This window comes from Saimiri boliviensis, chromosome 10 (assembly GCF_048565385.1).
Source record: "Saimiri boliviensis isolate mSaiBol1 chromosome 10, mSaiBol1.pri, whole genome shotgun sequence".
In the NCBI taxonomy this organism is placed as follows: Eukaryota; Metazoa; Chordata; class Mammalia; order Primates; family Cebidae; genus Saimiri; species Saimiri boliviensis.
The window spans coordinates 26,242,048-26,257,092 of NC_133458.1; the positions used below are offsets into that span (position 1 = coordinate 26,242,048).

At 42.6% G+C, this 15,045-nt stretch overlaps 1 protein-coding gene and 1 pseudogene across 4 annotated transcripts in view; both read right to left on the reverse strand.

The window, feature by feature from the left end:
• Positions 1-15,045, reverse strand: part of MKLN1 (muskelin 1) — a 380,873-nt gene that overhangs the window by 279,092 nt on the left and 86,736 nt on the right. The gene's annotated exons all lie outside the window — the stretch shown is intronic.
• Positions 1-15,045, reverse strand: part of LOC141580042 (large ribosomal subunit protein eL27-like) — a 33,155-nt pseudogene continuing 18,110 nt past the window's right edge.

Here is a 15,045-nt window from a genome sequence, read left to right on the forward strand (position 1 = left end):
TTTTTTTTTTTTTTTTTTTTTTTTTAATTTTTAATGACCGAAACAAAGCATCTAAAACCGCAGCTTCTGGAAGAACCACTTGCTCTGGTCTGCCTTGCATCCCTCTTCAAACTTGACCTTGGCCTCTGGTCAGGCCTTGTGTTTCAGAGCGGGAGCTCTGAGGACAACCTTATTGATGACAGTGTGGTCCAAGGGGATATCCACAGAGTACTGTGTGGGCATCAGGTGATTAGTTGTAAACTTTCATGAAAGACTTGATCTTTGACCTCTTGGCCATCTTCTTGCCCATGGCAGCTGTCACTTTGCGGGGATAGCAGTCAGTTCCAGCCACCAGAGCATGGCTGCAGGGCTGATCTGAGGTGCCATCATCAATGTTCTTCATGTTGACCGCTTTGAGTCCAGAGTAGCAATCAGCCAGGACAAGCACCACCTTCCCAGGCTTCATGAATTTGCCCATTTCAGCAGCAACCACTCCAGCCTACAGCAAAAAGGAACTTTCCTTTTTTTTTTTTTTTTTTTTTTTGAGATGGAGTCTTGCTTTGTCACCCAGGCTGGAGTGCAGTGGTGCAATCTTGGCTCACTGTGACCTCTGCCTCCCAGGTTCAAGCAATTCTGCTGCCTCAGCCTCCTGGGTAGCTGAGATTATAGGTGTGTGCCACCATGCCCAGCTAATTTTTGCGTTTTTAGTAGAGACAGGGTTTTATCCTGACCTTGTGATCCACCCTACCTGGGTCTCCCAAAGTGCTGGGATTATAGGTGTGAGCCACCGTGCCCAGCCTCCCGTTTTGCTTTGTTTTTTAGAGACAGGGTCTCTGTCAGCTGGCCTGGAGGGCAGTGGTGCAATCAGAGCTCACTTTAGCCTCAGACTCCTGGGCTCAAGGGATCCTCACACCTCAGCTTCCTGAGCAGCTGGGACTATAGGCATGCACCACCAAATCCAGCTAATTTTTAACACTTTTTGTAGAGATGGAGTCTTGCTATGTGTCAAGTTAGTCTCAAACTCCTGGCCTCAAATGATCCTCCTGCTTTAGACTCCCAAAGTGCTGGGATTACAGGCGTGAGCCACCACACCTAGCCAGCTGTGAACTTTCACGGAGATGGAAAATAGTTTCATCTAGAAGCGAAAGTGTTTCCACTTTGCCTTCCCGCAGCAGATGACAACAGCAGTTGGCTGTGGTCATCTTAGCCTTGGCCAGCTCGTTTTCCATTACCAGCAGATTTGCTGTATTTAATCTTAGGTGTTTTGCAACATGATTAACCCCAGCGTCTGATAATTCCAAAAACAGTTCAGAATGCTCAATGTGCTGTTGAGAATAGGTTTAGGATATTATGATGAAAATAAAACAGATTAACAGATTGAATGTAGTAAGAAAAATCATGTGTTGCAAGTGGGTAAGAGGTGGATCCTTAGTCAATAGGGTGATTCCGAAAGATGAAAAGGTTCAAAACATGAAAAAAGCTGGCAGTCTATGCAATGAACAGCAATTAGCAGAAAATGAGGAAAAGTAATCAAAGAAATGGAAACAAAATTGAGTATGTGATTAGAGAACTGGCATCAGCTTTGACTGCCTATGATCCAACTATTAATTCACGTGAAAGCTAAAGTTGTGTTCAAGCACTTAAAAGCTAGGCATGGGGACAGTGCTAAAGAGTTTTGTTTTTGTTTTTGTTTTTGTTTTTGTTTTGCTTTGTTTTGTTTAGACAAGATCTCACTCAGGCTGGAGTGCAGTAGTGCCATCAGCTTCCTTAGTAGCTGGGACCATAGGTGCATGCCACCACCCCTGGCCACTTTTTTTTTTTTTTTTTTTTTTTGAGACAAAGTTTCGCTCTTGTTGTCCAGGCTGGAATGCAGTGGTCCAATCTTGGTTCACTGCAACCTCTGTCTTCCAGGTTCAAGCAATTCTCCTGCCTCAGCCTCCTGAGCAGCCGGGACTACAGGCACATACCACCATGCTCGACTAATTTTTATATTTTTAGTAGAGACAGGGTTTCACCATGTTGGCCAGGATGGCTTTGATCTCCTGACCTTGTGATCCACCCGCCTCGGCCTCCCAAAGTGCTAAGATTATAGGCATGAGCCACTGCGCCCAGCCTTAAAGATTTTTTGTAGCAACAAGTTCTCACTATTTTGCCCAGGATGGTCTTGAACTCCTGGGCTCAAGTGATCCTCTTACCTTGGCCTCTCAAAGTGCTGGAATTACAGGCATGAGCCACTTCCCCACCGGCCTACTGAGGTGTTGAGGTGTTCTTTTTTTTTTTTTTTTTTTTGAGACAGAGTCTCGTTCTGTCACCCAGGCTGGAGTGTAGTGGAGCGAACTCGGCTCACTGCAATCTCTGCCTCCCAGGTTCAAGCAATTCTCATGCCTCAGCCTCCCAAATAGCTGAGATTATAGGTGCATGCCACCAGACCTGACGAATTTTTGTATTTTTAGTAGAGACAGGGTTTTACACTGTTGGCCAGGCTGGTCTCAAACCCCTGGCCTCAAGTGATCCACCTTCCTCTGCCTCCCAAAGTACTGGGATTACAGGTTGCTAAGGAGTTCTAAGGCTGCTGGGGCTGATTTTCAGTATGTATGAATGGGTCTATTATGAATGAAGTGGCCCATGGAATTAAAATCAGCAAGAAGAGGGCTCTGCCTAGTTTTAAATCTTGGAAGGACTAAGGTGTCTTTCTAAACTTAAATCACTCTTAGCCAATTTGTCTTAAAAGTCTTTTAGGATTCACTGGTTTGTAAGGCGTATATACTTTTCTGTGTCTATTTTTGAATCATTCATTTTTCTTAATAATGGGTAGCAACATTTTCCTTTAGCTTTTAGCTAGTTCTTTCATGACAGCTTGGTATCCCATTTACTTACCATGTCATTTAATCTACCTTTTGCTGGATTCATAAAAATGTTGATATTAATATTATTTGCCATAAATGGTTATGTTTGTCTGACTACTTTATTAGGACAAATTAGTAGAGTGAAATTATAGGTTATACATATGAATTAGTTTAATGTTTTAATATGTTTTCAAATTTACCTCTGGAAAGGTTTTGCCAACTAATATCTCCATCAGAAAAATATCAGTGTTCCTATTTCCATGTACTTTTGTCTATATTAGATATTAGTTTTCATTTATTTCTCTCCATTTTGAGAAAAATTTTTTAATGTTTATATGATAGGTATTGAGATCTCTTTATATGATTTTTAGTTTATATCCTTTGCCAATATTTATATTTGAGTATTTGCCTTTTAATTATTAATTTGTTAGACATGATTACAAAAACCTAGAGCAGCGTCACAGTCTGCTTCTTATACATTAAGAAGAGTCCCCCTCCCACTAAGTTTTAGGTAGCCTTTTAACTTTATGGTATTCTGAAATGGCAGGTCTCGGGGCAGGGGGAAGAACTTTAGTTATAGTAGTCACCATTAGTTTTGTTTGTTTGTTTGAGACAGGATCTTGCTCTGTCACCCAGGCTGGAGTACAGTGGGATGATCATGGCTCACTGCAGCCTCGACTTCCTGGGCTCAAGTGATCTTTCTTCCTCAGCCTCCCAAGTAGCTGGGACTACAAACATACACCATTATGTCCGCCAATTTTCTAATTTTTTATAGAGACGGGTCTTGCTATGTTGCCCAGGCTGGTCTCAAACTCTTGGCCTTGAGTGATCATCCTGCCTTGGCCTCCCAAAGTGCTGAGATTATAGGCATGAGCCACCAAGCCTGGCCTTGCCTTGCTTTTTAAAGTTAACAACACATTATTAATAGGACACCTTTAACAGGAAAGTTTTCTTTTTGTTTTAAGAAATGGGGTCTCTAGTCTGGGTGCAGTGGCTCACCCCTATAATCCCAGCACTTTGGGATGCCGAGGCAGGCAGATCACCTGAGGTCAGGAGTTCAAGACCAGCCTGACCAACATGGAGAAAGCCCATCTCTACTAAAAATACAAAATTAGCTGGGCATGGTGGTGCATGCCTGTAATCCCAGCTACTTGGGAGGCTGAGGCAGGAGAATTGCTTGAACCCTGGAGGCAGAGGTTGTGGTAAGCCGGGATCATGCCATCACACTCCAGCCTGGGAAACAAGAGCAAACCTCTGTCTCAAAAAAAAAAAAAAAAAAAAAAAAAAAAAAGAGATGGGGTCTCACTAGGTTGACCAGGCCGGTCTCCAACTCCTGGCTTTAAGCGATCCTCCCATCTCAGCCTCCCAAAGTGCTAGAATTACAGGCATGAGCCACCATGTCCGCCCCAGGAAGACATTTAATGTAAACATGGGATGGGATGACTCTGGCATTGAACAAGAAAACTTCAAAATTCCTTTCTCACCATAAAAAAATGAGGGCTAGGTGCAGTAGCTCACGCCTGTAATCCTAGCAATTTAGAAGACCAAGGTGGGAAGGTGGCTTGAGGTCAGGAGTTTGCGATCAGTCTGGGCAACACAGCAAGATCTTGTCTCTTGGGCGTGGCATGTACCTGTAGCCCTAGTTACTTGGGAGGGAAAGGATTACTTGAGCCCAGGAGTTCGAGGCTGCAGTGAGACATGAGCTATGATCACCTCACTACACTCCAGCCTGGGTGACAGAGTGAGACCTTGTCTCAAAAAAAAGAAAAAGAAAAAGATAAGCATATGAGGTAACACATAATATGTAAATTAGCTTGATTTAGCCATTCCACAATGTATGCATATATTAAAACATCATATTGTACACCATAAATATATATGACTTGTATTAGTCAATTACAAATATAAATAAATGAAATAAAAAGCATTTTTAAAAATAATTGGAGCACCCTGCCACCCTCCCCAGCACCCCTCAAAAATTCCTGTCTTGCTTCTGCCACCATAATCATAGAATCTCAGAGCTGGAGAGTGTGGAAAAAGATTTGCTAGTCCTGCATCAAAACCCAGTTCTTCTTTTTGCTAAGAAAACAGCTCAGTTAAATTTTAAGCCTGCCTTGCAGCTAGGTGTGGCCATGTGACTAAATTCTATTGGACAGAATGTGAGCAAGTTTATGTGTACCACTTCTCTGTTGTAAGGTCCAGCCCATAAAACCTCCTTACACAATCCTCCACGTTCTCTCTCTGTCACAGGGTGTCAATGCCTATCAATGCCACATGTTAGTGACGTGAAGGTGGCAGAATCACAAGCTAGAAGGGCCTAGTTCCTTGAATTACCACTTGGAAGAGAATCACCACTATTACCACACCCACGGTGAATGTCAGATGAGTGTGAAATAAACTTCCTTTCATGCTTGAGCCATGAGACATTTTTTAGGTTTGATTATTACAGCAGATAGTGTTCCCTTAATTAACACAGACAGCAACCTCAAAGTTCCTATAGGCCAAACTTCTTTATGTCCAATGCCTGCTTCTCTTCCTTGGCATTCAACATTACTGGTCATCCTGTCTCTGCAAATAAGTGATTTCATGACCTCCAATGGACTTATCTTCTCTTTGCAGGAAGTGACCATGTTAGTCATCATTGTGTCTTCAGTGCCTAGCAAGACTGGCATGTGGCAACAACTCAATAAATGTTTTCAGGTGAATGAATAAAGACATGAACACCTCCTGAGATAAAAAATTAATTCACTACCGTATCAGTCAGTTTGATATACTTCAATCAGCTTGAATTATTAGAAAATTACTTATATGGAGCTAAAATCTATCATCCTTTATCTAGTACCCATTTAGGACTGCCCTTTGCAGACACACAAAATGAGTCTGAGCCTTCTTCAAGATAGCCCCCTCCCCCCTTTTTTTTGAGACAGGGTCTTGCTCTGTCACCTGGCTGGAGTGCAGTGGCATGATCTCAGCTCACTACAACCTCTGCCTCCTGGGTTCAAGTGATTCTCGTGCCTCAGCCTCCCAAGTAGCTGGAATTACAGGCACCTGCCACCACACCCAGATAATTTTTGTACTTTTAGTAGAGACAGGGTTTTGCCACATTGACTAGGCTGGTCTTGAACTCATGACCTCAAGTGATCCGCCCACCTCAGCCTGCTAAAGTGCTGAAATTACAGGCGTGAGCCACCACAACCAGCTTTAGTTATTTTTGATGATACTCCCTCCCATCCCTTCCATAACAAATCCCCTGTTCTCCAGGCTAAATAGTCAGCATTTGTCAATTTTTTTTCTTAGCTTGTAATTACCAGAACTCTTATCTCCATCTTTACCCGCCTCTGGGCACACCCAGGTCTATCATTGCTTTCTACTCGATGGGTACTCAGGACAGAAAAGCATCTCATACATGTGGCACACACCCACCAGCCCTTGACGGACAAATTGCCCCACTTAATCAGGACTCCATACTTCAATTGATACAGCCTCATATTCTCACTGTGTCTGAGGTGGCCATATTAACTGTTGACTGATTTCGAGCTTATGATCAAACTTCCTATCTCTTCTATCTCCTTTCCTCTGGCTCTAAAATACATAGTAATACCTACTACGTGACCTTAGACAAGTCATTCCACTTCTTTGAGAATCATTTCTCATGTGACAAATGAGATAGCTGGACCAGGTGATTTTTCAGAATTTTTTCCGCCTTTTAACATTCTTTAGGTCTAAAGCAGTATCTTCTGGGAGACTTCACGTTGTACTTTGATATAAAATCTCTTACCATAGCAGTATGGGAATGTAAATTGGCCTGTAAATGTTAACTCTTCAAACAACATGAAACTGTACAGGTAATTTCTCTCAGCTGAACTACGCTTGTATCTACAGATACCTGGATACTGCGTGATAAATTGCATATATACATATATATATATATACACACACACATATATACATAGATACACACACACACACACACTTGTGTGGTATTTTTTTTGATATTAAAATCTCTATAGTTACAATTTATTTTAATAATAATTTTATATTTTAAAAACAGGGTACATACCCACAATTGCCTACAGTATTCTGGTTTGTAGCCTGGGAGGAAAACACCATCCCACATAGTCTAGGTGTGTAGGGTGTACTGTCTAGGACTGTTAAGTACACTCTATGAAATGTGTACCATGGGTGGGGCAATTTCATTCTCAGAATATATCCCTGACATGGACACATGACTGTACTTCACAAAGCTACATTAGGGTTGTCAAGGTAAGTAGGCTAGTGGTGTCAAGGTAAGTGGTGAGTGAGGCTAGAGTGCAATGGTGTACAATCGCAGCTCACTGCAGCCTTGAACTGCCGGGTTCAAGTTGTCCTCCCACTTAGGCCTCCTGAATAGCTAGGACTGCAGGTATGTATCACCATGCCCAGCTAATTTTTAAATATGTTTTGTAGAGACAGGGACAAGCTATGTTGTCCCAGCTGGTCTTAAACTCCTGGACCCAAGTGATCCTTCTACCTATGCCTCCCAAAGTGCTGAGATTACAAGTGTGAGTAACCACACCGCCACACCTGGCCCTCTCCATCACTATTTATTTAGTTAGAGACGGAGTCTCACTTTGTCACCCAGGCTGGAGTGCAGCGGCACAATCTCTGCTTACTGCAACCTCCGCTTCCTGGGTTCAAGCAATCCTCTTGTCTCAGCCTCCCTATTAGCTAGGATGACAGGTATGCGCCACCATGCCTGGCTAATTTTTGTATTTTTAGGAGAGATGGGGTTTCACCATGTTGGCCAGGCTGGTCTCAAACTCCTGACCTCAAGTGATCCACCCACCCCGGCCTTCCAAAGTACTGGGATTACAGGCATGAGCCACCGTGCCCAGCCTCCACACTTTCTTCATTCTGCAGAAAGCTTTCTTTTATGTGCTGTCAATTTCCCTATCTCATTTCACACGCTGTACGACCATTCCAAAAAAGTACCCTCAGCTTTCGGGCAAATAAATGCTATTTGCTAGAGAAATCAAATCATATCTCCGTATCTCTTGCCTTTGGTCAATTTCTTATCAAGCAGACATCTTACATGCTTTTAGCTGGTTAATTTCTCCTGATATTTCTGTCTGACAGCCTTCAATCCATGCCCAAGGGGATGGATCCACCTCTCACCCTAGACTAAGATCCTACAAATTATTATTTGACCTCCTTTGAAAAACTCATTGCCAGCTTTATAACTCGATCTGGGCACACTCCCCATCGGGGCCTGCATTTCCTGTGGATGATGCATTGGTTTCCTAGGTGACAGTGGGAAGGAATAGACCTGTTAGCTTGTGGCTTCTGACTCATTCACTGCAATGGACGTCATAGAATTGTAGCTGAACAAATGGATGCTGATAATAAGTGTGTGCCTAAGGTAGCAGTGGGGCACCAATGGTTAATACAGTCCCATTGTATCAGCTCTCCCTCCCACTAAGCAAGTCGACAGGCCAACAGAGATACCAGAACTGAAAAAAGATACAACAGATTTCCCCAGTCATATGTAAGTTCACAGTGGAGTCCTATTTACATCCCCAAGATTTTGCTCCTTTCCCTGGAGAATTTCCTTTTCCTTTCCGGAATGTAGACGTACCAGCGTTCTGTAACAAATCGTCATATGGAGACTGAAGAGAGTGTGATGGAAACAAGCCAAAACTCACCAGAAGTCTGTTCACGAAGTTGACAGCTGCTTTTGAACTTTCACATTTGTTTCTTGAGAGGCAATTCACAGTGGACTAACCAGTCATCAGAGCCCAGAATGAAACATACATTCTGTTGAGCAATTAATCTTCAGAAAAGTTGAATTTCATGAAGCCTGAAGACTCTCTCTCTCTCTCTCTCTCTCTCTCTCTCTCTCACACACACACACACACACACACACACACACACACACACGAGACGGAGAAAGAAAGATAGTGAGATGGAGAGAGAGAGAGAGAGAGAGAGTGAAAGAGAGAGAGAATGAGAATGACTTCCTAGCTATCTCTTTTTGTATCAACTGATCCCAGCCATGTACAAGTGAAAGAAGACTGCCTGGAGTAAAAAAAATATATATATATATGAAGAGCCCCGTGTCCTTTATGTCTGGACCAGGGAAGACTGAATGGATTCTTTAGATTCTCGAATTCCTTAAATGATGAGCAAACCTAAAGGTTCCCTACTGGAGATAATGCATCTTGTTTTCCACGGGGCCTTGAGGGATGCTTTAAATAGCATCAGCAAGCATCCGAATGAATTAGACAGCAAATGTAGGTTAGCTTTATTTAGACAGATAAAGACAAGCAGAGAAAGTTGTCTGGTTCAAGGGCAGTGCAGCCTGACATGACAGCGTTTCTCAGAGGAGGGGAAATTGCTTTGGGAGAGAGAGGTATTTTGGGCAAAGAGCAAAGTTTCTTGAATCTCCAGGGGAAATGATGCTAAATTCTTCAGTACAGAAGAGCAGAAATTGAGAATGGCTTGCTGTTCATTGAAGGAAAGAGCTGGAGATTTAAAATGTAAAGCAAAACTTGGCCCAAGTCTACACATCATCTTTTCTCGATCCTACTTCTTGGGAACACCACCAGAAAAGACAAGCTTCCCGGAACCCAAGCTGGGCGAGCCAGTTTGTGCAAGTCCTCCGGAGTGGTACTTGAGACCCCTGGCAAATTCTGAGTCAGGAAATAAGTGCAGGTGAAGAACCCATGGAGACTGGAAGTCCAGGAACCAGAGAAACTGGCAAATTTTGGGGACATTCACATGTTAAACAGAAACGTAAAAAAAAGTTGCAACTCATGAGGTTAATTTCTCACTCTGTCACCACACTGGAGTGCAGTGGCATGATCTCAGCTCAATGCAACCTCTGCTTCCTGGGTTCAAGGGATTCTCATGCCTCAGCCTCCAAGTAGCTGGGTTTATAGGCACGCGTCACTACACCCAGCTAATTTTTTATTTTTAGTATAGACAGGGTTTCACCATGTTGGCCAGTCTGGTCTCGATCTCCTGACCTCATGATGTGCCTGCCTCAGCCTCCCAGAGTGCTGGGATTACAGGTGTGAGCCACTGTGCCTGGCCAATTTTCTTCTTCTTCCTCTATCCACCCTCCTAGATTATTTTTTGAAAATAAAATAAAAATACTTTCTTTTTTATTAAAAAATGCTTCTTCCTATACATGTTCTGAAAATAAATGCCTATGGAAGGTCTAGAGAAAACGTAACTCTGGTTGGTATTTGTTTTTGCTGTGATGTTTATGGCTTATTCTCTTTTTGTTGTTCTTTTTTAGTCAGTTGGCAAAAGCTAAATGATATTTGATGTCTTAAAGTCCAGTAGGCCGTAGCCCCGTTGGTAATGAGTTTTAAAGATTTCAAACAGTCTCAATTAGTACATTTATCTTATTCAAATAAATTATAATGTTAAATATTTAATCATTTTATGAGTAAACCATTTTATATCTAATGAATTTTTATGCTCCTAAAGTAACAATGAATTTAAACTTGTAAAAAGATATTTTTTAAATATCTAAAAACTTTGTTTGGCATAGATTTTCATTTCTTCCCGAAACTAAGTTTGTAGATGTTTTCTTTTTTTTAAGGGTCTCACAACTTCTGAAAAATATACACCTTATGTATCACCAAGACAGTATCACAGGGAAAATACGTGATAACCTTGTCATGAGGCAAAATGTAAACTTTATTTCTATTTATTTATTTATTTATTGGAGACACGGTCTCCCTCTGTCACCAGGCTGGAGTGCAGTGGCATTGCAGCTCACTACAATCCCAACCTCCCGAGCTCAAACTATCACCCACCTCAGCCTCCCTAATAGCTAGGACCACAGGCACATGCTACCCCACCCAGCTACGTTTTTTGAGGTTGTTTGTTTGTTTGTTTGTTTTTCGCTGAGTCAGAGTTTCCCTGTGTTGCCCAGGCTACTCTCAAACTCATGGGCTCAAACAATCCTCCCTCTCTGGCCTCCAAAAATGCTGAGATTACAGGCAAGAGCCACCATGCCTGGCCTGAACTTCATTTTGAATTAAACACTTCCACCACTTTCTTTGTACTTATTATTCACGCACTCATTTCACTCATTCTCCTTCTCTCCTGCCACAGTTACTTGCTGAGTCCCTGCTGTGTGCGCATAAAATATGTACGCGTCATACTCGGTCACTCCCTTCCCTCAGCATCAGGGCTTTCCTCCTCCTCATTAATTCCTTTCACTCTGTGCGCCCCAAGCACACTTTCTAGTTACCTTTGCTGGTAAACTCATGTATGTACTAAAAATGCATTCGGTTCAGAAGTACAGTTTTTCATTTTCACAAAAGCACACGAACTTCCCTAGTTCACTGCCAAAAACCCAATGTTCTTTTAACTATTTGTGAGATTGGCAAATCAGTTAATCACTGGATGTCACTGTAATTCTAGGAAGGTGATGGAAAGTCAATCAGTGTAACTATAATTATTAAGTAATAGATTCAAAGACTTAACTGAGACCTGGATGCCAAGCTTATGCCAATGTTCTATTAACTTTTTATAAACCCCCCCCCAACTAAACCAATCTTATAAATTTTTCATGTTTGTAGTTAAAAGAATCTCATCAGATGAAAAACTACTCTTTTATTTCTTTGTGGTAAAGGAACTAACATTTCTACATGAACTGAAATGAAAAAACGTAATAACATCTCTGGCCCTATATATTTTTGTTCTGACATCTTTTATCACTTTGCTATTAAAGTGTCTTTATTATAATTTCTCAATTTGTGCTAATAAGAAGACCTTTTATATGTTCTTCAATAAGTCAATTTCAGTACGTGTTTTTAATATTTTTTAAATGCCAGAGAAAAACTTTTATACGGAGGTAGAAAGCAAAGTTAAAATCAATCACTGATCCAAATACATAAGATATGATGTATGTAACATTAAAAAATTATGGAAATAAATTTTTTGTGTTTTTCTGTGTCCTTCATGTTTGCTGCACTAAATATTATAATTTCAGTAATTTTTAACACTCTAAAGAAGAAAATACTGTAATAGCATTTGACTAGGTAAAATAAGAATCACACGTGTTATTTTTATTTTGCGACATTTGTGGTTCTTCAGCATGACATTGGCATTCTTCCTCTTCTGATGCAACTTCCTTCTCTGTTTCATTTTGTTTTGGTTGAAGTTGTTTCAACCTCCCCCTTCTCTGAGCAGTCTTTCAGCTCGTCTGGGGTTTTGAGCTGTCACTTTGTTTTCTGAATATCCACTTTTGTTTATGGTGGCAACACCTACATATAAACATCTATCCACCCATCCAAATGGACACACACCCACACACACTCAGACTCACAGACACACAGACACAGATCTGCACGCATGAGCAGGCTCACATGCTCAGCCCCAACACGTCCATCCTCCCACAGGGAGCTCAAACCACTCCAGCTGTTTTCTGGCCCTGACCACAAGAGCAACAGTAGAGTTCTCATGTCAGTTCTCTGATTGGAACCAGCACTAATAAACGCTGCTGCTTCCAAGGAAGCCCTTATGTCACCTGGGCCAAGGGGAAGACAGCTGTACAGGTTCAAGATGACGGAGCCAAATGCTTCAGGCTGCCTGTGGTGATACACGGGGGAAGAAACAAGAATTGGGGTTCTACCCACAGTGCTTTGTCCCAACTATCTTTGGACAGCCATGTACTAATAGATCAAGACTCAGTTCAAGTATCAACTCTCTGAAGCTTTTCCTGACATGCTAACTGTCCCTCCTCTGTATCGCTACAATCCTTGTTTAGTCGAATGTTTATCTTCTCCTCTCTTGCCCTATCAGATTAACAACTTTTTTTTTTTTTTTTTTTTTGACAGAGTTTCACTCTGTTGCACAGGCTGGAGTGCCATGGTGTGATCTCGGCTCATTGCAACCTCCACCTGCCGGGTTCCAGCAATTCTCGTGCCTCAGCCTCCCAAGCAGCTGGGAGTACAGGCACACGCCACAACACCCAGCTAATTTTTGTATTTTTAGTAGAGATGGGGTTTCACCATGTCAGCGAGGTTGGTCTCGAATTCCTGACCCCAAGTGATCCGTCCACCTTGACCTCCCAAAGTGCTGGGCTTACAGGTATGAGCCACTGTGCCTGGACAAAAGAGACATATAAACAGAAGCTATGATGTCCCAGTTAGTTGCAAGACCAGATGGAGGCTCCCCCTGCCATTACTCTCCTAGACTCAGGACTTCATATACTGTTGGGAAGGAAGGTGCAGGGCAATTGAAGTTGACCCTCCAGGGAAAGGTAAGAACGCTATGTGAACCTAACAGTAGGATTTATGGTTAAGGTTGTTTTGACCTAAGGGCAAGATGTATGGTAAATACATGCTCTTACATAAGGAACAACAGATAAACTGGAAACCTTAGAAGCCTTCCCAGAACTGGGGTTAATCAGAAGTCAACATGCTGGCAGATCAGCATCCAAGTTGCTTTGGCCCCTACGAGGGACTGGATATAAAAGTAACTCAGGCCAGGCGCGGTCGCTGATGCTTGTAATCCCCGCACTTTGGGAGGCCAAAGCGGGTGGATCACCTGAGCTCGGGAGTTCTAGACCAGCCTGATCAACATGGAGAAATCCTGTCTCTATTAAAAGCACAAAAGTAGTGGGCCGTGGTGGTGGGTGCCTGTAATCCCAGCTATTTGTGGAGGCTGAGGCAGGAGAATCACTTGAACCTGCGAGGCAGAGGTTGTGGTGAGCCAAGATGAGACCATTGCACTACAGCCTAGACAACAGAGTGAGACTCTGCCTCAAAAAAAAAAAAAAAAAAAAAAAAAAAAGAAAAGGAAAGGAAAAAAGAAAGAAAGAAAGAAAGAAACTCAGTGGCAAGCAGAGAGGTTGCCTCCTCATTATCCCCACCACTGGGACTTCTTCTGGAGACCAATAAATAGGTTTGTAAACCAAATATAAAATACTAAGACCCCCAACTAAATAGACCCCTTTTGGCCAAGGGAAATCCAGAAAAATCCCCCCAAAATTGAATTTCCAGCCATGATGGGAAGGGAGGTCAGACACACCTCCTTATACCGCCTCCACTTTGGAGTCTGGGCACAAATGACCCGTATTCGTATTAATGCAGAGATCATAAGACTGACAAAACAGACTTTTGGTGGCAGTAAGATGCCAAATATAAACAAGACCTAAGGCCATGCCAGGCAGGGTTAAGTGATACCCCATAAACCCTAGAATCGTGTTAATGGTTTTTTTTTTTTAATGGGTTTTAAAAAGTGAACCTGGTATAACGTGGCTTACTTTCCAAACTGACTCTAGTATAGCATCACAGGATGGCAGATCCAGATGGCAATCAAAATACCCCAGAGTATATTTCTTTGCCATATTTTGAAGTAGCCCTGCAAAACCATCACAAAAGGGGGCAACCTGCTTCTGTAGAGAATCTCCATTAACGCGGCCAGGCTTTCTCAGATCTAAGAGAGATTCATTGGCTGAGCATGGTGGCTCAGGCTTCTAATCCCAGCACCTTGGGAGGCTGAGACAGGAGGATCACTTGAGCCCAGAAGTTTGAGACCAGCCAGGGCAACATGGCAAGACCCCATTACTACAAATAATAATTAAAAAAAAAATTAGCAGCCTGTAGAGGCATGGGCTTGTAGTCCCAGCTCCTCGGGAGGCAGAAGCAGAAGGATCACCTGAGCCCAGGAGGTGGAGGCTGCAGTGAGTGGTGGTCTCGCCACCACGTGTCCAGCCTGGGTGACAGAGTGAGACCCTGTCTCAAAACAACAACAACAACAACAACACACACACACACGCACACACACACACACACACACACACACATAAAGGTCTGAAAAGTAACATTTACCATCTATTCTCTGAGGGCTGTGACCCAGGAGGCTTCCTCTACATAATAAAGACGTTGGCCTCACAACTCTTCTGTCTGAACTCAGACACTTCTTTCTACTAACTTCAAGTCTAGATAATAGCTTAACTCTCAAGCAATTGCCAGCTAAAGATTCCCTAAAACCCACCTATGGCTTGTAGGCCCCACACCCTCCCCCTGCATCCTGTTTCAAGATGTCATGCCTTTTTGGGCCAAGCCAATGTACACCTTCTATGTACTGATTTATGTCTTTGCCTGTAACTCCTGCCTCTCTAAAATGCATAAAACCAGACTCTAACCTGACCACCTCAGGACCACTTACTCAATGCTTCTCAGGTTTTTGTTTTCTCTGAGCTACAGTCACTTGT